At 36.2% G+C, this 25,799-nt stretch overlaps 1 protein-coding gene across 14 annotated transcripts in view; it reads right to left on the reverse strand.

The window, feature by feature from the left end:
• The window catches only part of NAALADL2 (N-acetylated alpha-linked acidic dipeptidase like 2), a 1,340,454-nt gene that overhangs the window by 667,589 nt on the left and 647,066 nt on the right, over positions 1 to 25,799 (reverse strand). The window lies entirely within an intron of this gene.

Genomic DNA, 25,799 nt, shown 5'->3' on the forward strand with positions numbered 1-25,799 from the left:
TACCTGAAACTGTATGTAGAGAGTACTTAGATGGTTACTCTTCATGTTTACTTTAAGAGGAACAAATGTCCTCTCATTAGAAAAAATATTATACCATTAGACAAAAGGCAATAAAATGGGATAATACATGGTCTTACTCTGAAGAAACATACAATCTGGCAGAAGAAAACAAAACCAATAATTGATAATATTTAAGTACTCAGTACCACTATACTGTCAGCATACAAAATTCAATATGCTCATTGCTGTTTGATAGAAGATTGGTAAGGGTTGGAAAGGAGTCACAGAGGAGGAAATGCTTGAGCTGACAACTCTTGGAAGATGAATAAGTATTCATCAGACATACAGACAAGGGCATTTGAGGCAGAAGCAACAGCTTGTGCCAAGGACACAGGGACAGCAAACAGGAGGGTGCATCTGGACAACTGCAGGTAGCCCAGCTGAAAGCCACAGGAGGAGAAATTCAGAAATAGAAAAAGGAGCCAGGTCATGCTCTGAAGCCATGATCAGGAATTTGGACATTTTTCTCTAAGCAACAAGGAACATGATGTTATCACGAACATTGTCAAGAACCATCATTATTTGGACAGATCACCTCAACACTATTGTGGATAGGCACTGTGCCAAGCACTAGGGACCTAAAAAGCTTTCATGACAGAAATCATGACTTGGGACCATTGCCCTAATATCTATTAGCACCACCATCCATATGCTTTAACACATGTCCTGAACTGCATTAGTTATTTGCACCGGTCATAAGTCTGAGCATCTTAGGATCAACAAATAATCTCCATATTCTAGATCCTTCTCTTGATTTAACAGCTTTTCCAAATGATTTTTGTTTTTAATATTTCAAATATTTAAAAAGTAACTTTTAAAGATGTCCATATGAATTTCTAACTGGGTGCAAAAAGTGGGTGTGGTGTATGTGAGGCAGGGGGGGACGGCAGGAATTGATAATAAGGAGAAAGCTGTTCTGTGCCAAACCCTAACCTCAGAAGGAAGCAAACCAAATTAAACAGAGGACTCCCAATTTATAACTTAAGTTCTTAATAGATTGCAATTTCTACCAGTTTTCAGGCAGTGGTGCTCAAGGTTCTTGTGTGTGTGTGTGTGTGTGTGTGTGTGTGTGTGTGTGTGTGTGTGTGTGTGTCTAATGATATGCCAAACAGTTTTCTTCATGAAACCTTGTAGCTAACTTTTGCTGGTATTTAATATTTGATGGCTCATCACACCTATTCCTAAGCATTTAGAAGGATAGACTTAATACTGTGATGTTTAACCATACCTTTCAGGAGCATTTAAAAGAAAAATAAGACCTGGAGGCGGAGAGGAGGGAGGACAGGGTTCAATGCTTGCTTGGTTCACAGTCAAGTGAAATCCAGGAGTCTCATTGGTATCCATGCAATCAAATTTTTCCACTGCATCAATCAACCCATCACATATCCTTATCACCCTTATCACTGTTGATTGCAGTGGCCAAGTGGCAATCAACTAGGGTGCAGAGAGGGCATACATTTCTGTCCTGAGGTAATCACAAATGCAAGTTTGTATCACTATAGTCAGGGGCTTATATATGACAAAAAATTGTTTGTAAAAGTGCATTCACGAGGTGTGTCCCACGTCTTTACTAACTCCCCTGACAATACAAAGCTGAGTTTAATCAACTACCAATTCAGGACAGCATAATTTTTTATTCTTATTTCCTTTCACTATTACAATGGTGCCACCACAGTGATGGTTTAAAAAAAAAAGGACAGAAAGAAATGCAGAGATCAGAGACAAGAGAAGAAATCAGTGAAAAGTAGCAGGGGCTTGTCCTATCTTTTAGGAGTTCCTTCCAAATACTGGCCTCTATTCTGAACTGGAGTAAGGAAAAGAGTACATTCTAGTTTAGTTGAAGAGTCAAACCAGTCTGTTGATTGAGGAAAAGCTCAGAAAAGCCCACCATGAGTCCAGGCTTGTCCTGGCTCAGGGATCTGTGATATGAGGCCCTGCCTAGGGAAAGTGTCCAGGTTATTAACTACAACAGTCAAGGCCTGTCAGCTCACAACTACAAACAAAATTATGATGTTGATGGAAATGTCAGTTTGAATTTTAACTGGGTGTTGGAACCATCCTGATCCTACCCACAAAGCAACAACCAAGAGGGCGTGCCTTACCTTTCTGAATCAGGAGGGACATTCTGTAGGTACAGCTGCAGCCTCTAGAGTACGCTGATGAAAGTGTTGTGTCTTCTCTATCCAGAAGAGGGAGACAAGATAAGTTCCTATCCACTAGCTTGCCCCAAGCTCTGGTTAAGAACCTCCTTAACGCCACTTTTTGGGCCAAGAGGTAACTAGGGACAGCAGTAAAGTAAATTTAAATTTTTAATCAGAAAATCACATATGTGTTTATTCTTTGGTGAAGTCCAGGGTTAAAGGACCTAAGCAAGGGCCAAATATGTAATCAGAGTGATGATCCAGCCATCACCAACACACTTCATATTCCTGTGAACATTTATCTGCATCTTCAGGACCAGACATGGCAAATGTTTCTTTCCTGTGCTATGTGAAAACGTTCCACCCGATACTTGTCTTCACTTAGGATCAGACAAGACATTAACCTATACTGGAAGGAATTAAATCTCACAAGAATGTTGTATATCACATAAAAAGTTGAGGCAAAAAAGGACACTATCAGAGAAAGAAGAAGGGCTGCCCGTTACTCCATCAATAATTCTTTTAATGAATTAATTTATACCTTTATGAAAAACTTATGAATCAAGACACCATTTGTCAGATGATTAATTTTTATTGGCCCAAATTAGTATTGCTCTATTTGAAAACTAACTTTTTAAGGTTATAGCTTTATGACAACAAGAGTCGATTTGGAGAGTTTTATTATCCACCAATTAGCTAACTCCGTTTTACTTTGGAATTTGCAAAGAAAACAAAAGGGCCAACAAACAGATTATAGCACAGGTGTTGAAAATGGCTACACTTTTCAACTAGTTGTGTTACAATCATGTAGACATAGCTTAAGTGAACTGAATTGAAAATAACAGCCTTTTTATTGGAAGACCATTGTAACACACAATTATTAAAATTGATTAATACTTGGGCCAATGCAATTTCATTATCTCTGATCGATTTCAAGCATTACTTTTTAATGGCCTTCACTCTTGTCATTTCAGTTAGAACTGTGTGAACACTCGCTTCGTGGAACAACACACAGTCCTTTTTTTATAAGATTAAGCTCTGTGTTTTAATAACAGGTCCCAAATGAATCAACTGCTAAATCAGAAGACCAGATGCTTCTACAAACACTGTTTAGAAATCCATACCTTTTAGAGGATTTATTTTGATAGATTTTTATGTTTGTAATGACAGAAAAAAATTGCACATTAAACAGGGGGTTGAAATTACATTATAGTCATAGCATTAGGCTTTGTTTTAAAAATAGACACCCAGGAAATGGTTGATAAATGATTGCATGGAAAAGATACAAAATATATATATATATATATATATATATATATATATATATATATATATATAATAAATATAACATAAATATATATAAATATAACAAAATAACTATATAACTATATAACTATATATATATATATATATATATATATATATATATATATATATATATATATATATGTATATATATATATTATCTGACCTAAAATTATCTTTTCCTCAGAGTCAGGAAAATATAATCTTGAAGAACTCAGCTCCTTACGTCTTTGCCAACTGTTTTAAAGCAAATCCTCATGATGTTACCTCAAAATACCATCTAAATTCATTCTTTTGCTTCAATTTCCATGTACTTTGCTTTGGTTCAACCTTCAACAGCAATGTAAAGCAATAATTTGAATTACTGCAACACCCTCCTTACCTCCTCCCCCTGGTTTAACTTTTTCCTCATATAATCTATCATAAACACTGTTTCTGGTTCTTGTTTTAAAATATGTATCTCATTGACTCCTCAACTGCCAGATTAAAAATTTTAAAAAAGCAAACCAAAAACGTTTTTAAATGGTATAAAAAGCCCTTCATAATCTACTACCTGTATCTATCTCTCTTCTCCTCTTTTCCTCTTTTCCTCCTCTCCTCTCCCTTTTCCCCTCCCCACTCCCTCTCAGATCAGCTTACCTCCACATATGATACATTCTAGCTACACAGAACTAAAGGCCATTTCCAAATATTCCATATGATTCTACCTTTCTATCTTATACCTGGAATTCTCGTTGTCCCTTTCTCTGCCTGGGAAACTCCTTTAAATCTCATTCCAATTTTTACCCTCTCCCCATGAAGCTATACCTGTTCTTTAAAAACCACGTTATTAGTTCGTACCTAGATATTTCCATAATTCTTGTTTACATCATATTTGATTCAAATTACACCATTTAATCAAACATTCCCATCTCCTAACTCCTAACAGTCCCTGAGCTTTTTGAATCCAGGAAGGCCAATTTATGTATTTAAAAATTTTCTGTGTCCTAATATCTGCTGAATTATATATATATATATATATATATATATATATATATATATATATATACACACACACACACACACACACACACACATACTTAACAATGTCCACTGAATTAATGTGTGAATACAACTTAGGAATGGGAGTTTATTATTCAATTGATACAAAACAGATATATTTTTAATTATGAAAATCCCTAACTGCCATATGCAATAATTTAATTTCTTGGTAGCTATTGACCAGCACATCATATCCAAGAAGGTAAAAATTGGAACGTTTTAAGAACATACTTTACAAAACTGATTGTATCTCTGTACCTGAGCTCTAATCTTGAGTCTAAGAATCCACAGGAAGAATCAATATCATCAAAGCAGTAATCTTAGGAGATAAATGGGCTGCTGGTGTCATTCTCCATTTATCATGATATTGTTACAGCCAAGATTGTGCAGAACTATAATCTATCCTGACAGGGCCCACTGACCCAGAACCTTATTGCAGATTTTTATAACTTGCATTTTTAAAAATGCATTAGAAACTTTGATTTAGACATTATAGAGTATTGAATAAAAGAGACAACTGAGTAAGTCATGGTTCCCATGTGGCACCATGATGCCCTGTGCTGACTCGTCTATTCACAACTTGATAGTTTGTTTACCATTTCCTGCCTACTGTTGTCATTAAAGCACACCATTTGGTGATTACAAAGTAATAATTCCTTGTTGTTCCAAGGTTAGTTTTATTATTGTTATGCTTCGTTTTTTTATGATCCAAGTCCCACTAGTATACTCATTTTTTTCTTTAAAATAGGGGCGCCTGGGTGGCTCAGTTGGTTAAGCAGCTGACTTGGGCTCAGGTCATGATCTCATGGTTCAAGAGTTCAAGCCCTGTGACGGGCTCTGTGCTGACAGCTCAGAGACTGGAGCCTGCTTCAGATTCTCTGTTTCTGTCTCTCTCTGCCCCTCCCCTGCTCACATTCTGTCAAAAATAAATTAAAAAATTAAAAAAAATTATACTTTTATTTTATTTTTTAAATTTAATTGAAGTATATTTGACACACAATGTTATATTAATTTCAGGTGTATGACATAGTTATTTGACAATTATACACATTACAATATGTGTAGGTACCATCTGTCACCATACAATGTTATTACAATATTATTGTCAGTATTCCCTATGCTGTGCTTTTCATCCCTGTGATTTATTTTATAACTGGAAGTTGGTACTTCTTAATCCCCTTCATCTAAACTCATTACTGATGTACAAAGCAGACAATTCATTTTAGTTCTGTGATCTCTCTATAGCCACTGTTGAAATTTGGGAGGACATTTTGAGTTATTCAGAACGTTGAAATTCTTAAATCTCACGTGGGAGAAGCAAAATAAGCAAATATCAAAGCAGTAATATCATTCTACTATCTTTCCCCTCACTTAGAAGCCTTGAGATTCTCACAACCCACATGCCTAGAAAATACTTTCTAAGTGGATCATTTTTAATCCATCAAAATGCAGAAGAAATTCACATTTGCTGCCTAATAGGAATCTCTTTTATGCTAACATTACACCTGTAGATTTTGTATAAAAGCATTGTTAGTTAGGATAAGCCTGTTATCTGTTATTTGCAAGTGTTCAGAATTTTATACATAATTTGTGAAAACTTCTTACTAGTGTCTTTTATTTAAATAAATAAAAATAAAGCCAAGCTTATAAGCTAATCACCATTTGCCTTGAAGAGATTTTGGTGCCAATATGTTAAGAAACTATATTTAACCTTTAAGACATCTATGATGGAGGGGCGCCTGGGTGGCTCAGTCAGTTAATGTCTGACTCAGCTCAAGTCATGATCTTGTGGTACGTGAGTTCAAGCCACATGTTGGTCTCTGTGACAGCTCAGAGCCTGGAGTTACATCGGATTCTTTGTCTCCCTCTCTCTCTCTCTCTGCCCCTTTCACACTCATACTCTGTCTCTCTCTCAAAAATAAATACACATAAAAAAAAATAAAAACATCTATGATGGAGGTTGATTGAACAAAAACCACAGTCACAACAAATGTGATGCAAAAACAAACAAACAAACAAAAAAACCCAAGTTTTTGTTTACTGGTTTGCTGGGGCTCTGAGAGACCAGGCAAGTGCTCCTGTTAGGAGCCTAAACTCTGTATCTAGGAGTCAGTGTCAATTTTAAAAACTAAAGGAGAAATAGGTATTTCTTTCTGAAAATGTAATTCTACTATGTAATAGATACAATGATAAGTGTAAGTAGTTTGACAGATACAGATTTTACTATTTAGTTAATGACATTTTAATATATTTATTTTTCATTTAAAATCTAATTTATAGATAGATGCTTTAGGTTCAAAAATCCATCGTAGGGGCACCTGGGTGACTCAGTTCCTTAAGCGCTCAAGTCTACATTTCAGCTCAGGTTATGATCTCACAGTCTGTGAGATCGAACCCTGTGCCGGGGTCTGGGCTGACAGTGCAGAGCGTACTTGGGATTCCCACCCTCCTCTCTCCTGTCCCTCCCACGTGCATGCTTTCTTTTTCTCTCTCTCTCTCTCTCTCAAAAAAAACTTAAAAAAAAGCCATTTTAGTTTACCATAAAAATTTGGGGAGGGATACGGATCAATTAAACCTGTGAACTGTTAAAAAGAAAGTACAACTATGAAAAGTTTCTGATTTGAGTGGGTGGCCAGTACATGTTACTTTAGAAATTTTCTTTGCTTATATATCTTAATTGGTCTAAGCCTCTTGCCCCACAAAACAAGCACTACATAATGAATAACGACCCAATCTTTTCAAATTTTAGACATAATTTTTCCTTCTAAGAATTTCTAAATTCCACTGCATTACTGAGACATGCCAACCATGGCTAAAAGACGAAATACCCAGAATGTGTATTTAGTGCTAACACTCTGCCTTCTTGTTTTTAATTGCTACCTGGTGATTAGTAATGCCTCATTGGAATATCATAAACCATAGCTAGTTTTTCAAGGCCTGAAATAACTCTAAGTAAAGGTATGACACCGGTATGTTCAGTATACATTTAGAAACTAAGTAAGTAATAAGGACAATGAAAAATAAATCAGTTCATTTCACTGTGGCCTAATAATATTTAGCCCATAGACTAAAAAAAATTTTTCTATGTCTAAATCCTATTTGCAATTATTCGTATTTTTAGCCCTTCCAGACTGCCCTGGGGTTTTCTCAGGTTTGTTTTGACTTATCAAAGTTTATTTTTGCTATAAAGCTAAATTCAAGTGTTGAAAAGAACTAATGCCACACCCATGTTATTTAATTCCCCTTAATGAGAATTCTTCTCTTTCTCTTGATTGCACTTTTATCTGTCTGTATTACTACAAATATGATAGCTGAATTCTATGACTGGGGCATATTATTCTGTTTATCCTTAAAGAAGACTTTAAACTCTCTGAAAGTAGACACTATACTGCATTCCTCTGAGAACTCCACTCCTACTATCTACCTACTGCACGAAGCAGGTGTTTAATATGTTTAAGTAATTTACTAAGACCTGATAAATCTGAGCCAAAGATGAAACTTGACTCTACATGAGACTTTCTCTCCCATTTCTGGACACCTTTACTCAAAACAGTCTTTCCAAGGATATGCATACGGCAAACAGCCTTGAAAGATATAGATAGTGTCTCCTCCACAGAAAAAAAAATGAGGTTTGTTTACAGACTTGAAAAAAAGAAAAAAAAATACTGTCTCCCTTGAGAATATGCAGGTATAGTTACTGTCCGGTATAAGAGATTTAGGATCCCTAAGTTCAAAGTTCCTCTTCTGTAATGTAACTACTACACATTCAGGTGTCAGCTAGCCCTCCTTTCAATACCCTGTGGAAAGTGGGGCTCCAAGAATTCATGCAAACACGATGCTTGTGCTATACTAAACGATCTTCCGTCTTTGATTCAGGGCTTTCCTCAAGTGTCCAAGAAATTATGACACACTAACTTGTTAGTATGATAGCTCAGTAAAATCTCAGACTTTTCACAGATATTAACAGATTCTTGGCAAGAAGAGCTGATATCGACGCTGCAGTCCTAAAGCCTGAGAATTTTAATCAAAATTGAACAGTAGATAAAAAAAATCAATTTTGTGTATTATGCCCTTTGTTTCAGCATTTGTCTTTGTGTGCACACCTTTCCACTGAGGCTCCCCCCACTCATATGCCATTGGCTGCACATGTGACAAATATTAAGTGTCTACTGTGAAAGTCATAGCTGTAACCATCTCTGCAAGGCCCTTCCTGTTCTCAGTCTCTCCCTGTCCCTAATCCATCCTTCAGAAAGCAATCTTCCTAGAAGGTACATATGGTCTTGGAATTCTCCTACCCTAAACCTGTTGATGATTTCTTATCATATCAAGAACTAAATTCTAACTGTCAACTTTGCTCCAAAGACTTCCATGAAATTATCCTCACTTACCTTTCAAGACTTTACATTATGATTTAAGAAGAATGAACTACTTATGTTCTGCCTACTGTTGTATTGTGTCATGATAGAGTATGACTTTAAGTAAGGAGGTGGAGTTCTTCCTCAGCATGAGTTTAGACCTGAGATATTTAAGTGTATTTGTAAGGTACAATAAAAGTTTATTTTGTAGATATGATTGTGCATTTGGTACAAAAAAAAAACACAAGTATTATTTTGGCTGACATCAAAATTCTCAGAGAGAGAACTTTGTTTAGGAAAATATTTGAATATGGAAAGTGAGACAAATGACACGCATTGGAAGACAACCACAAACAAACAAACAAAAAACCCATGAACTTGCAAAGAGGAGAGTAAAGTTGAGAGGAAAGCGGGGTGAGGGAGAAAACTATGTTATCATAAGTTTAAGATATTGCTCACAATCATACAGGTTGATAGAACAGAGCTGGGATTTGATCCCAACCAGATGGATTTCAAATCAATTCTAAGTTCTTTGAGTTACTGTGAGATACATTCCCTTGACTTCAGATCTTCAAAAGAACATGATGTGCCCATTACAGAAATGTAGTATTGGCACTGCAGGGGATAATGATATGCGTGCAATAACCCTAATTTACATTTCCCCAACTGCCCGACGAGAGGAGGCAGTGGCACTGAATCATGAGAAACAGGAGTCAAATGTTCCAGGAAGTGACCTGTGCTAAAGTTATCTGTGGTCCACAGCAGAGTTGTGAGAACAGTTTCAGGAAGCTAATTCAGGAGCAGATGGAAACCAAGTCTTTATCATTTTATTTTCCCAAATATGCTATTGTAGCTGCCTACAAAGGATCATATGTTCTTACCTAGATTACTACTAACTCACCACCTGAGTTCGTAGTTAATGTCAACAATAGCTCTAGGGGCATATTCCTATTTCCCAGCATTCTGAGGAATTTCAGAATCACTAGACATAAATACGTCTATGACAGAACTGTATTAAATAGTTTAATCTTCAGAAAAATAGTGTGTGACCTCTATCAAACATTGAGTGTGCAGTTTAGATATAGATTCTGGAAAGTCCTGGGCAACTTTCCAAGGTCAAGTGAGACCCAGAGTGGGTCTTGGTCCTCTGCTAAGTTTTGCAGCTTTCTCTGGATTCCTCTTCACATGCTTGCTTACTTCACTTACAAGACGTGGACTCAGGCAAATCATCACCTTCTTCCCAGGTCTTGTACAGAGCTCTCACAAGAGGCCTGAGAGGGCCTCACAGATCTGAACAGTTGAGTAGCCATTTCTCTGAGGCTCTATTGTTGACTCTTTCTCCCATTAGCTTATGCCGTAGCACCTTTTCTTCCCTTCTAAGAATTTTCTAGACTCGATTCTTACAGTAGCATTGCCTTTATTTATTACTTTCTAACTCAGGTTTCTAATCCAGAAACCCTCTCTTAAATCACCAGGCAGAAGGAACACTTAATTCATTTTGTTGTGGATTGTCATTTTGTTTCTCTCACCCCAAATTGTTGTCTCTACCTTTCCTAATTTTTTAAATCATCTTGTGTAACTTTCACAGCCTTTTTCTCCAGGCAATTAGCAAATTATTTTCCAAATGACATTTCTCACAATGCTCAATATCTGTTCCCTGCTTACAGATTATTGTAGCAATGCTTATTATCCGTATTGTCTGTCATTCAGTTTTCCCCTAGTACCAGCACAGGGGAAAAAAAAAGTTATTTCTGGAATGAAAATTACTAGCAGCAATCGCTATCTTCTCTACCTTTGTGATTGCCACACAGGTGCTGCTTCCTTAGAACACACGCTTTAAGCTTTCTCAAACCCTGCAGTCTCAACTTCTTCTCCACATTTCCTGCCAAAAGGGTAACTGAATAAGGCTATTGCAGAACACCTTCCAATCCCCTGTCTCTATCCATTGACAGCATGAAATTGCAGTATAAGTAGATGTTTTAAAAAATCCATGTGAGGGGAGCCTGGGTGGCTCAGGCATCCAACTTTGGCTCAGGCATCCAACTTCAGCTCGGGCCATGATGTCATGGCTAGTGAGTTCAAGCCTCATGTCAGGCTCTGTGCTGACATCTCAGAGCCTGGAACCTGCTTCCGATTCTGTGTCTCCCTCTTTCTCTCCCCCTCCTTGCTTGGGCTCTGTCTCTCTATCTCTCTCCCTCTCTAAAAAATAAATAAACATTTAAAAAAATTTAAAATTCCATGTGAATATTTTTAACTTTCAAGTCTGTAAAGCAACTCTTCTCGCAAATATTGCCTGCAGTCTTGAAAAGTTAACGTGCATCACTGGGTGTCAGACCATACCTGCATATAATTAGCAAACTGCAACTGTTTCAAAAGATTGCCACTGTTTAAACAAGAACTAAGAACTCAAGTATCCAAGATTAACATTTCATCCTTAGGATGGTTATTTCAGAATAAGACTGAGCTATACAAAAGATTTTTCTCTTATTACTTATACCATACCAGTTCTGTAGGTAATGTGAAATTTATGAAAACAACAACAACAAAACTAGGCATGATGAGGCAATCTTCAGAAATGAGGCTACTTTGAAAAGGAAAGCAGAACTTTAAGTAAGTTTTTCTATCTTTAATAAGTTTAAAACGGGGCAGCCATGAAGTACAGGGTTTCTTATTTGTGAGTTAAATTCCATGTTGAATAGTGCAAGTAAATAGAAATTCAAGAATGGTTAAAGCTCACCATCTCCTCCCACTGCTGCTTCCTGCTAACTCACTTTTTAGAAGTGGGTTTGGTTTTTTGGTTTGTTTTTGTGTTTTTTTTTTTGTTTTTGTTTTTGTGTGTTAAAATGTCTTTTGCATTTATTTCTTTAAATTCAAGTTAGTTAACATATAGTGTAGTATTGGTTTCTGGAGCAGAATTGAGTTTTGTTTGTTTTGTGTGTGTATGGTTTTGTTTTGGGTGTTGTTTGCCAAGATAGTGGCAAAAGCACATATATTAGTAGGGAAAAAACTCTATGGCACTCCCCAGAGCAAGGAGGTGGGGCCCACTCTACTAACCAGCAGCTGAGCAATCCTACAGTTCCATAGGCAGCATGGCTTAGAGGTACAGAGGGAGTGGTCAATCCTTCTGGAATCCAGTAAGTGTCCCTTTGAAATTGAACTGAACGTTGCATCCAAAAGTAGCCCCTAGAGACCTGTGCAAGTTATTGCAATCTCTTTCTCTCTTCATTTCTCTATCTCTCCCGTCCCTCCCTCCCTTTCTATTTATCACAATGTGTGATTTTGTGTCACTATGCTTAGTTTTCATATACAAGTATATTCCCGTTGCTTCAATTTGGGCATTCCAGTGGGAATATAAATACCATCAATCCAGGTATCTTGAATGTTCTGTTCATTGCTTTGTCTCTAGCCCAGAACTCAGTAGGCCCACAATACATATTCATTAAATAAATACATACGTACATGAATAAATGCACTGGTCGTAAATGGCCCCCTGGACACGTCTTGTGATGGTAGGCTAAGGTGGTATTTTTTAAATGGAATATAAATTCAATTAGAAAGTTGAGATGTCTCCTTTCTTGGTAACACTGTACAGTTTCCATATTGCCCCTAACTCCCTAATAATTTTCTGTATAGCCAGTGAATGTGTTTATCTTTGTATCTGATTTTAATTACTTGGCTGAAATATAAATTAAAATTTTGAACCAGGAGAGAATGACCTTATAGGAATTTAGTTTCTCTACTTAAAATAAGAAAGGCAGAAGGAAGGCTTTTGTCCTGATTCAGATCCAGCAATGGTTCACACAGCAAGATGCAAAAAAAAATCTGCTAGGGTCTCAGCCAAGAGAAAAAAAGAAAAACAGTAACAACAACAACAACAACAACAACAACAAAACACAGTAAACCACAGGAAGTAGCAGCCTATGAAAACCTAAGACAATTTATCTTGGCTGTCCCACTGGACTAAAATAAACATTTTTTTCCCTTTGCCTTTTGCCCATATGAAATAGTAAGATATATTTTGAAATATTCAGTTAAATTCCCGTACACCACTGAGACACCCCTAAGGCGGCTGTAATAAGGGAATATCTGACGTTTCGTCGAATTACAAAAATTATCGGGCTAATAAATTAAAGCTCTTGAATCTATGTAGCAGCTTGAACTACAATATTGGTACAAGCTGATCTTACAAGTTGTTCCCTACAGAATAGTTAACATGATGAAACCAAGTGAAGAAATAGAGAGAAAACGCCCACACTTATTTTATTTTTATTGAAGGTAAAAACCACCTGCACACATTTCTGTTCAAAGAAAAATGTTCAGTTTCATTTTGTCCTCACAGATAGAAACATACTCCATAGAATGGGAACTACTCCTTTTGTTTCTTGTTCTATCGGAATTTGATTTGCATATTTTGGGACATGTTAAGGTGCTCTCTGTGATTTAGAGAGTTTATAAAAAGGTAATTTGATCTCAAATCATGGTTTCTTTCTTTATTTCTAATGCTGAAAAGCTGCATACCCTTCTGAGAAGTGAGCCATGAGGGGAAGACATTAGCTTGCCTTGTATTAGATAATAAAAAAGTTCCACAGGGGACGAGTTACATATTATGACATTGTGAATATAAGGCTCATTTGGATATAATTCATTACTACATCATGTTGCACAGGAAAGCAATTTTTAAGCAATAGAAGTGCACTTCATTTGTAAAGGACCCAGCTATAACACGCAATCAGTTATTGAAGACAGAAACTGATTTCCCAAATCAGGCATATAAAATTTAATATATTTGCTCCAGTTATAATGAAAGGGAAGGAAACTTGAATGCCTTTTCTCTTCCCCCAGACAAGAATGACACTTTGTAAAATTTGGAAAGTGCATTTTTGCATGGGGAGTTGACTATATTTTTGATGCCACAAATGGAATGAAATTAAAACCTTCAATAAAATCTTTAATAAAATATTTGAAATACCTATTAGACATATGCAAGATCTGAAATGCATTAACGAAATAAGGAAAATGATGAACATTAACTGTTTTTGTTTTCATATCAGTGTCAATTTTCCATATTATTCAATTTAATCCTACAGGCTGACTAAATTATTCTATAGAAAAAAAACAAAACAAAACAGCCAAATTATATTGGCTTATTTAAGTTCCCTAAATCTATACGTATTATTACTTGGGATTCTCAAGAGAAAGAAAACCAGCAAAATGTACATATATTTAGAGAGAGATTTATGTTTAAGAAATTGGTTTACACAATTGTGGAGACTAGACAAATCCAAAATCTGTGGGGCAGACCAGAAGGCTAGAGACCCAGGAAAGAGTTGCAATTCAAATTCAATGGCAATTTGTTAGTAGAATTCCCTCTTCTCTCTGAGACCGAAGTCTTTTTTTTTTTAATTTTTTTTAATTTTATTTATTTTGAGAGACAGAGAGAGGGAAAGAGAAAATCCCAAGCAAGCTTTGCACTGTCAACACGACACCTGACATGGGGCTTGAACTCAGGAACCGTGGTATCATGACCTGAGCCAAAATCAAGAGTCAGATGCTTAACTGACTGAGCCACCCAGGTGCCCCCAAAGTCTTTTTCTATTCAGGCTTTAAGCTGACTGGATGAGGCCCACCCATTAATTATGATAATGAAGGTCATCTGCTTTACTCAAAGTCTACTGATTTAAATGTTAATCTCATTTAAAAAACACCTTTGCAGGAATATCTAGAATAATGTTTGACCAAATATCTGTGCACTGTGGCCTAGCCAAGTTGACACGTAAAATTAGCCATTATACTGTAGTTATAACCATCTAAAATTTAGAAGATAAACTCATCTATCCATTCTGTGATAGTTTCCCAGGATAGAGGCAATGAGGAAGAAGTTTTTATCACCCCTTTCTATGTATCTGAATTACTAGCCAACTTTCTCTATTACCAGCTAGAAACACCCATTTGACTTTTTTTCTTTTTTTTTAGTAGCTGTAATAAAGTACTTAATTTGATTTGGCAAACATGCATAAATCATCTATTTACACATATATTTTCATTTAAATTTCCCCTGTAACCACCATGATGAGATCACGGGATTAATACTTTTAGTCACAATTTTGAGCATTTTACTTAATTTCTAAAAGCACAGATTGAGATTTTCAAATTGCAAATCTCAAAGGGCCATATCTGCCATTTGAATCTTGATTTCATTGACATTAAAAAGGAACATGAAAGAGAGAAGTATGTAATCAGTTCCCAACCTTTCCATGTTTAACTTACACTTCACTCTACTAAATGTGATCATTACCAACTTTTCTATCGCTAGAATGTCGGGAAGTCAAGTGAATCCACACAGGAAACTGACATACTTTATCCTCAAAGAAAAAGGTTTGTTTTTCCCTTGTACTACATCTGACTGATCTTGTTCCTTTTTTGGAATGAATAAGATCAAGAAGTGAACGGATGAAAAAGCATATGATAGTCAATGCAGGAAAGACATAAGAAAGATGTGACAAGTCTTAAGGTTGAGACATTTTCAGGATAGAAAGCCAGTAAGCACAGATGACCTTGATATATCTGATGGAAATATTTCATTGGCCATAGAACATAGTCACTGCAAAAGAGTCCTTTCATTATGTAAAATATATTCTTCCCACTAAGAATGCCACAAAAATCAAATTTAAAAAACTCAAATTCCTGCATTTTGATCCTTAACAAATTTAACATAGCCCTATGTTTATTGTGTTTTTTTTTTTCAAATTTTCATTTAAATTCTGGCTAGTTAACATGTAGTATAATATTGGCTTCAGGAGAAGAACTTAGTGATTCATCACTTACATGTAATACCCAGTTCTCAACACATAGTCCTGCCTGATGTTTTACCTCAGATAGATTCAGTAAAAAAGATTAAGAAAAGAACATGTGTTTACTACGAAGTCAAATAACTTAATCTTAGTACATAAATTTAAGGATAAAAAAATTGTGTATGCAGGGAGGTATAAGCTGGTCAGGGACGGGGAGCGAGGAGGGACAGAGAGGGCAAGACAGCAGGAAAGCAGAGAGAGAGCAAGTCTTTTGGCAGGTCTGGCCCTAGACGAAGACAACCAACCCCTTCTTGGCAGGGCATAAAAAGACCTATGAAGGGATCTACTGTGTGTCTCCATAAAGCCTGCGATCATGGAAATAACTTTTTGTGACACTCTACTTTCACTTCTTCTTGAAAGCAAAAGAATGTTCTCTACATTACACAGAATATCACTAAACAAATGTAGAGTGACTGTATATGCATTATGTATATACACATATTATGTATACAGTCATATAAACGATTTTAATTTCAAATTCCAATCATGTAGATGAATAACCAGAAGCATATGTACTTTTCCTAAAAAAAAAAAAAAAAAAAAAAAAGAGAGAGAGAGAGAGAGAGAGAAAGAGAGAGAATTCACACGGAAGTGAAGACTTTATCAAGTAGGTCTAGGTATTCTGGGTTCATCCTCTGCCACAGTCAAGATTTACTGAGTATTTGTATGCTGTGGCTCAAGTACTGGGCCAGACTCATATAGCTCTTTCTTCACTACAAAGCTGAAAGTGATTCATGCCAACAAAAAGAAAAAAAAAAAAAAAAAAAACAACATGAAGCTCTACAAGTTGTAAGGAGAGATAGAATCAACTGGTAGGAGATGCAAAAGAACATTTTAAAGGAGCTGGCACCTGAGCCAGACCTCAAAGGATGCCTAGTATTTGAACAGGTCAGGACTGATAAGGTCATTGCAGACAAAAGCCACTCTGTCAATAATCTTTATTCATCCTGTGGTGAGTGCTGCTCTTGCTCTGGTCAAATGGCTAAGGATTGTGAAGAGTATAAGCTTTCATTAGTCTGTTGATCTAGTCAGTGAAGAGAATTAATGTCATTCAGCATAACGCTGAGAAACTCCGAGTGAAGCAGCTCCTTTATCTGAAGTTGGGAGAAAGAAAATATTATGCATAATTAAATAAATCCTATACTATGCATTCTTTTGTGATTAAATTTAAGACAGTGTACATTTGTTATCTGGAGAGATCAATGATAGAATAGCTAATTACTTCCTTTAGGAACTGTCACTCTATTGCTATTAAATGCATTCTGCTATCATTTGCATAAATTGAATTACTTGCACTTTTGTTACACAATTACATGTTTTTCTCCAATTAAAATATCAGTTGCTGTATTACCTTCTTCATTTCTCCCAGCTTTCCTACTCTCACTCTAATACTAAAATTTATGAAGAGCAATATATATATATATAGAGAGAGAGACCAATAATAATAATAATAATAATACACAACAGAGAAGGACAGACAGATGGCTGGAAATTACAGCAGGAGACTAGAGAACAGTTATTGACAGCATCACCATCATCAGCCTTACACTTGTACAAAAAAAAAAAAAAGCATACCATCAAAAGATAGAGTCCTGTAGCATCAGAGGAAAGAGAAATCACAGATTTAAAGGAGTCTTTTAATGCTCTGAAAACCATAAAACAGTCTGCGGGCCTCCATGAACTCCACAGCCAGCTTTCTTTAGGTGAGGAATACCTTGACTCCTTCATCTAAGACAAAGGGAATTTGTAAACATCATCTTTTTTGAACAGAAAACCAGAACATTCATACATTCTTTGGTAAAGGGACTGTAGCATTCTTAAATGGAAGGAAGGAATCATGGGTGATACATGTGGAAAAGGAAGGACCACAAAATGAAGACACACTGTGAGCACAGAAAAGACAATAATACTGTAACGAGTGAGCAAATCTAATGTCTGGATTAAAAGAAAGGGACAGAGAAGCAGCAGAATCTGTTTACTATCTTATGTCAAGGGATGGTAGGTGAAGGCAGGTGAACAAAGATTTGGGTGGAAGAATGAATTACAGATTTTATTTCTAGATGGGCTGAACTGAGATCTTTCTCCTTGCAGGTGATCAACTTCATATAAGAAGGTATCATAAAAATATAGCAGATGCTAGCAAGTAGGGTTCTAAGATTTTGGACTTCTTGGCAGTAGAGGGTAGCTATGAATCCAGGGTTCTTGCTGCAGTTAGTTGGCCTGATAAAGTATGAACTTCCCCTTTCCAGGAGAAATTCATCTGTGCAATTTAAATGAAACTAATTCTTATGATGTAACCCAGTATAGGGGTAACATAGGATAAGAATGATAAATCCTCTTATGCACCTCTGATGAAAGAATAAGGGCTGCCAAGAGTGTTGGGTTGAGGAGGACTCTGCAGCAAGGTCTGAACACAATGAAAAACAGAGTTATGACTGCCATGGACACAGAAGGGGCAGACAACAGGAAGTGGCAGTATGCATGTAGCGAATCTGCCATTCTTGTAGTTCAGTGCCATTAAAGCCCAGTAACAGTACTAAATAGTGTCAATGACAAAGACTGATTGGTACTATGAAATGTTCTATGCAAGTTACATGTATGACTAACTACACTACCGTTGCCAAAGGCACTGAAGGAGGAAGGAGAAGGAAGGAAAAGGAAGAAAGAAGGAGAAAGAGAAGAAGCAATAGCAGCAGATGATTTTTAAGAGTATATTTCAGAAGAGAAAACTAGCCTCGGGAATCCATTTCGATTTATTGTATCAAAAGTTAATTACTAAAATACAAAGTATATGAACCAATATTGAAAACTACCTAGGTTTTCAGAGCAGGTCTTGTTTATCAAGATACTGCTGAAGAAAATTTACATTTCCTAAACTTTTTGAAGAGTTAATTACCATTTAAAAAAAATACAGTGTTTTACTAATGCTTGTAAAGATCGTTTCACAGCATAACTGAACTCGGGCTTAATTACTTGCACCAAGCCAGACAGTGATGAAAAATACTGCTGCTGTCCAAATAATGCAGACATTTAAAAATAAATAAATCCTAGATAGCTCATTGTTCATTTTATTTTGTTAACAAATGTGTCTACTAAATAAAATTCAGGAAGATGGGGTACCATACATAAAGTAATAGACTCCCTTACTATTATACTACTTTAGTTTCTCAACTTATAAAGGCCATGGGAGAAAGAGCCCATAAAAGCCAAGCAGGCTCTCGGTTGTCAATGAAGAGCCCAGTGCAGGACTCACACCCACAAACTGTGAGATTGTGATCTGACCTTTTTAAATGCTTTAAAAAGTAGTTTATACATGTAAAAAGAAAGGCAAATGGTCAATTAAGATATAAAAAGTTTGTCAACATTATTTTTGCCCTATTAAAACAAATAAAAAATAATGAGGACCTGGAAGTCTGGCAGCTCTGAAAAGCAATTTGGTAAGACAAAGCACATAACTAAACAAATTTAAACTCCCTGAATCTGTGATTTGCTTCCAGAAACCTATTAGAAAAGAATAATTAAAGAAGCAAAGACTTATGTACAAGAAGGTTTGTAGAGACAACCTAATAAATGTCCATTTATAAGAAATAGGTTCAATAAATTCATGACATCTATATAATGGAATACCAGGAGTATTTTAATATAATGATTTAAGTCTATATTTATTGGCTTGAAAATGGTTTTAATATATTGTAGGCAAAAAATTTTAAAACAGATGCTGAAGGAAGACGTGGTATAATACAGTTTTGCTTACTGATAAGAAAAGATAGAAAGAAAATGATGAGAAAGGGTGATAGCATTATGGGTGTTTTTTTCTTTATTAATTCTAAGTTTCTGTGTATATTTTACTTGTAAATAAGAAAATAATAACAACAACAATGTTCTTTCGATATACAAATGAAAAAAATAGATACAATGTTAGCCATAATTAAGATACAACCCATTTTGGGGGCACCTGAGTGGCTTGGTGTGTTAGGCATCTGACTTCAGCCTCAGGTCATGATCTCAAGATCTGTGGGTTCGAGCCCTGTGTCAGGCTCTGTGCTGACAGCTCAGACCCTGGAGCCTGCTTCAGATTCTGTGTCTCCTTGTCTCCTCTGCCCTTCCCCTGCTCATGCTCTGTCTCTCTCTCTCTCTCTGTCACTCAAAAATAAAAAAAAAAAAAAACATTAAAAAAAAGACATACCCATGTTTTCCTTCTCACCATTTCACAGTCAAAACATTCCTGCATTCAAAAATATACTTAACCTCATTAGTTCATCCATTTCAAATTATATTATTATAATAATATATTTGGTAACTAAATTTAGAAGTTTTTAACGTACTTTACTCTGCTCAGCGATGTGCTTATGATCTTTTTTATACGTTTATTTATTTATTTTGAGAGAGCAGGAAGGGCAGAGAGAGAGAGAGAGAATCCCGAGCAGGCTCTAGGTTGTCAATGAAGGGCCCAGTGCAGGACTCAAACCCACAAACTGTGAGATCGTGATCTGAGCCAAAATCAAGAGTCAGATGCTTAACTGGCCTAACCACCCAGGCACCCAACCCTGTCCTTATGAGCTTTAGTGCATGTGTACACACACACACACACACACACACACACACACACACACACAGAGGTCATTCATTCAACAATATATATAATAAAGACTCAGTGACTTCATTATACAATAAACATAAAACACTATACCTGTCACACTGAAGCTTCTTCTAAGTTAAAGAGTTCTCACAACAGCCCTAGGTAAACATGTTTTATACCAGGTGACCAGCATCCCAACTGGCCAAAGCTAGACCAGGAAAAAACACAATACAGAGTCACAAATGCCTCTGTCCCTCAAAATAATGCCTCTGGCCTATTCTGTGGAATAGGAATGATGGAATCAATCATATACTGGGGAATATAGCAGTTGGTATTGGGAGAAGAAACAAACAAACAAAAAGTAGTAAAGATGGAAAGGGAGTTAAATCACTTTGGTGTTTCAACACTTCAGTGACTATCAGAGGAATATGGTTATTGAGGTCCATGGAACTGACTGGATCCAGATTCTATATCAATAAGGCCTGATCAAATGAATCATTCCTATTCATAGATTATTTTGTAGGCCCACCCTCCTGTTTTGATGTTTCCAGTAAACTTGCATGTCTAAGTAGTTACTGTTCCAAAACACCAGAATCATAAATAAAACAAGTTTTAATGGCTTATTTGGATTCTGACCCATCGGAACATATCTGCTATGTATCTGAATATACCCTGTTGGCTTACACAGAAGATATGTGGAAGAAGTAAACCAATTATGTAAAGAAGTGAAGGTATTTCAAATAGCAACAAGTTAAGCATAGACAGAAGTGACTGAGATAATCACATTAGATTAATACACACAGACACACACAGACACACACATTTATACATACACTAACATGGTCTTCATACTCCTATGCTAATCTTGACCATGTCTACAAATGTGATCAAGTGTAACTAAACTTCTGCTTGCTTTTCTTTTGTTTGGTCAACATATAAAGTACTTGCTTTAAGTTAGCATATTATGTGGGTTTTATTATGAGGTAATTAGATTCTTCAACTGGGATATATAGTCAGTATGTCTATCAGAGATTCTCTACGAATCACCACATTCAAATATGTACTTTTCTAAAATACTGAACATAACCTTTATGTTGAACAATATTTTAATTCAGGGAATGGAATTATAAAGTACTTTTATTCTATTTACATTTACTCATTGAGGCTAGATTTTGTTTCTATTCTTAGATACAAATTCCACTAATTCTTGTGACTGTTATGTGACCTGAGTTCTTCTAGTGAGTAATTAAAATTTTCAGTGTCATTTAATAGTCATAACTTTGAACTTTTCCCCACTTTTGACCATCTTTAAGTTGGGAACCCTGAAGTCAAAGTAAGGAGAGTAGTCAGCTCCTTTGCGTTGTGTGTCTATACCTTCAGGGCTGAAACAGAGCAAGTAAGACTAGGTAAAGTGGGAGCAAATGGTTCTCACTTGATAGATACTCTTATGAACTGGCATGGCACTTCCTGAATCTAGCTTGACTTGTCAGGTGAATTTTCCTTTTGTGCTGTTTTGTGGGTTCTTTGGAGATCCATTCATCCCACAAGTGGGGACTTCTCACCTTCCTTTGATGTGAGTAATACATTCTCCTCCAGCTCCAATGCTTACTTCTTCCACAGACCCGTATCTCTAGCTCTGTCTTTGATAAGTTCTTTTCAGCCATCAAGGAAGCTTTATTGGAGAAGATCTGTAAGACTCCCTCCAACCCCCACTCCATTTGGGCTACTGTAACAAAATATTACAGACTGGTTGGCTTATAAACATTTCTCATCGTTCTGGAGAATGGGAAGTCTATCACAGCGCTGGCAGATTCATTGTGGTGGCTGATAAGAGCCCTCTTCCTGGTTCATAAAGAATGTCTTCTCACTATGTCCTCACATGATAAAAGGACTAGCAAGCTCTATGGGGCCTCCTTTTGTAAGACTGCCAGTCCTATTTGTGAGAAATACACCTTCGTGACCTAACCACCTCCCAGAGGCCCCATCTCCTAATACGATCATATTGATCATCGGGATTGCAATATATAAATGGGAGGGAGGCATGACAATCCTAATAATCCTCTCTCTCTCTCTTTAATTCATATTCATATCCTGTCTGTCTGGATATAGTCCATAGAAGCAAAGTTTGTCATAGGCCACCCAAAACCTCTTCTTTTGTACTTTTATCTGCAACTAAACCAATCCATCTCTTATAACTTAGATTTCTCAAGTGGAAATCAGGCAGTCTCTGTGAGGCAGCTATCAAGTTCTTCCAAGTAGTTCTATTAAACCCTTTTTTCATTGGACTTGAGGCTTCATCCTTGGGAAGAAATTGGGACTTAAAACCACCACTAGCAGCAATCTCAAAAAAAAATCCTTTTTATCGGTTCTTTTATTTCTTTTAAAACTGGGTGATCATCTCAGAGTTTTATGCTATTCTCCCCTTCAAGTTCTGCATGCTGTCCTAGTTAGATACGCACTATCAATTGTCTTTAAGCCTCAGCTGGAACTGAGATATCAACACTGTACTTTAACATTTTTACAGTATCTGGTTTTGATACGAGTTGTCACTTTTTTTTCTTTAAATCAGAAGATAGCAGATCCTCTGAGTAACTTTAATATTACAAAATATAAAATATTTTATAATGTAAGTAGGTATTATATTAATATTTTGAATATAATCATTATATGAAAAATAAAAATGGTAAGTCAAATGACTTTCAAAATACATAGTATAATTGACCAGTTATATATAGGTCACTTACTTACTTACCAGTTATATGTAGATCACTCACTTACTTAGGTACTCATTTCCTTAGAAAAATACTTATTCAATATTTACTAGACAATAGGAGTCTAATGTTGGACAAAGCAAATTTAGTCCATTCCCTCATGGAGTCTGCATTCTAATCTATTATAAAAAGAATATATTTTCTTTGCACAACCTTTGGATGTTTGGCAAGAACTGTCCTAGTCTTAGAGTATATGAATGGATGGAGAACCAGTAGAGAAGAGAGAAAGTAACTAATGAACAAAACAGTGAGCCAATAAGAGCCCAAAAGTAAGCATAAATTGATGAAAAGTAGCAGTAGGTATCTGTGATATATAGAGTTAATGCTAAGATGACTTAGTAAACATAGAAACTCATAGTAGGGCATTTGGTTACCATGACTATTAGGGAAAAGGTTGTCTTTGGATGAGATGTTATTTGGAAAAAGTTACTGTAAACATATTTGTATGAAAATATTTATTGAAGAAAAATCTCTTATCTCAATAAAGAAAAAAATGTGGCTATTTGATGTAGTACAATTGGGAATATGTGTTCAACCACTGGATGCCGCCTGGCAATATAATTGTTAGTGATTATATTTTTGTAGCTAGCTTTGAAATATATATTTTATGGATTTTCAAGTTTAAGAGGAGAATATATGCTTTACTGTCACACAACTCCTATTCTGAGGAAAATAATGAATACTTTTATTTAATTATACATTTACAATTTTAGAACCAGCTGCCTATTTGCAAAAAGGACATTAAGTCAGCTTTTAAAGATATCTACGATGCTGAAAAAAATAATAATTATAATAAGTAAGGCAAAGAAAGCCAGAGAAAGGAAATAAATATGTAGGCTAGTTAGTACACAAAAAATACATGCCATAAAATTCCTTATGATTTCAATACAAATAGGACTCTGAACTTACTATAAAGGCCAAAGGAAAGAGGGAAGAAGCTAGGTTATGAGATTCATTGTGTCCATAAGTTAAAAACTAAGCAGTTGATCAGGAAAACATAATAATTATTAGTATTAACAAAAAATTTAACCCATGGATTCTTTTCCAGAGGACACTTTTGCAAAAGAATATCCACAATGAAGATACAGTTGACAGTTTCATAGAGTTCTGTTTTCCTTCTTCCTCCCAATCTCTGCTTTAGGTGGTTTGTTTGTTTGTTTGTTTGTTTGTTTGTTTGTTTTTAAATAACAGCCCTGTGTCAGTTAGATCTATCTTTGACAGACCCCTTGCATTCTCCCTCCTCCAGGGAGCTGAACCCTTCAGAATGACTTCCCAGGCTCAGAGTCCGCAGTATCCCTGCTGGGTTCAGTCAATGGGACAACTAGTAGGATACTGAAAAACAGGAGAAAGGGAGAAGCTGCCATACTTCTTACTTTCTCTCTGCCTTCAGTAGCTGAGGCTACATCTCCACCCCCCTGCACGTGTATATATAGAAAGTTCCAGCTTCCACCAAGTTATCCCAGGTCCCTCTGTCCCTGCAGCTTAGGCTTAGTAATGGCTTCTTTTCTTTGGGCTGCCCCACTGTCCCAGCTGCCTTCTCAGATTTTATCACTGATGGAGTAATTTCTCTACTTTCAATGCCCTCTGCTTTAAATATTCAGAGAGTTATCTGTTGTCTGTTTGATCCTGACTGATAGAATCACCCACTATAAGTTAATGACATATCTTTCAGGTCAATTCTACGTAAACAATTTTACACTGAGTGATACCATGGAAAGTCTGCATATTACATGCTTAGGCAACAATGAACAGCAGGTGCAGAAGGGTATAGGAAACAAACTGCCATTAGGCATTCAGATACGATTTTTAGGAAGAGAATAATAATTCACCAGTACCAAAACACAAGACATTTCAGCACATAGATACCATGATGCACCTTCAGTGGGTATGCTCCTGAGGAGCTCCCTAGAAATGCACAGATGCCAACATCTTGTCTGTAATAGTCAATGTAACCCAGAAAGAATATCCTGGGGAAGTAGCACGCTCTCTCTCATCTACCTATAAACAACATATAGGATTCACTTAGGACTGTCTTTTCTTGGCAAATAGGGAAGATATATGGGAAAGCTAACATTCCAGGTCTTCATTTCACTAAAAATGTAAACTAGCAAACCCTTTACAAGTCAACATTATATGCTAATAATATAGCAACCATTTCAAGATACCCATTAATTATAAGACAACGGTGAAACTTTTCCCAAGAACTCAGATCATTCTGGCTAGAAAGTTCATGTGCAAACTTACCTTAAAGAGACAGATGAACTTTTAGAATTGCCTTATATATGGAACCCAATGGTTTTCAATAAAAATGTGCTAAGAAATCCGGGAATGCAAGAAACCAAATACTATCGGTGCTTGTCTTAGCTCTTAACCATAAGAGATAGTTACTTCAGCCCATAAAAAGAGGTTTATTTCATTCTGGAGTCATTAAAAATTTCAATCATATGGCTAATACCCTAGTTTTTATTACACATATATCCAATTGTGTTTGCACCCTAATTTGGCCTACCTGGGCTGTCCAAGAGGGAGAATATGCAATAACTGGAGTCTTTCAGTCTCCACAGTAGTTATGATTCTTATTATCAATTAATACAACAGCATCATAAATTTGAAACGTGCATCCTCTCTGTGAAGGGTGTGCTGGCAAGTTTTGCTGCTTGGCTTGCAGGACTAACCTTAAACCATGGCAAAACCAC

The sequence above is a fragment of the Felis catus genome, chromosome C2 (genome assembly GCF_018350175.1).
Source record: "Felis catus isolate Fca126 chromosome C2, F.catus_Fca126_mat1.0, whole genome shotgun sequence".
Taxonomy (NCBI): Eukaryota; Metazoa; Chordata; class Mammalia; order Carnivora; family Felidae; genus Felis; species Felis catus.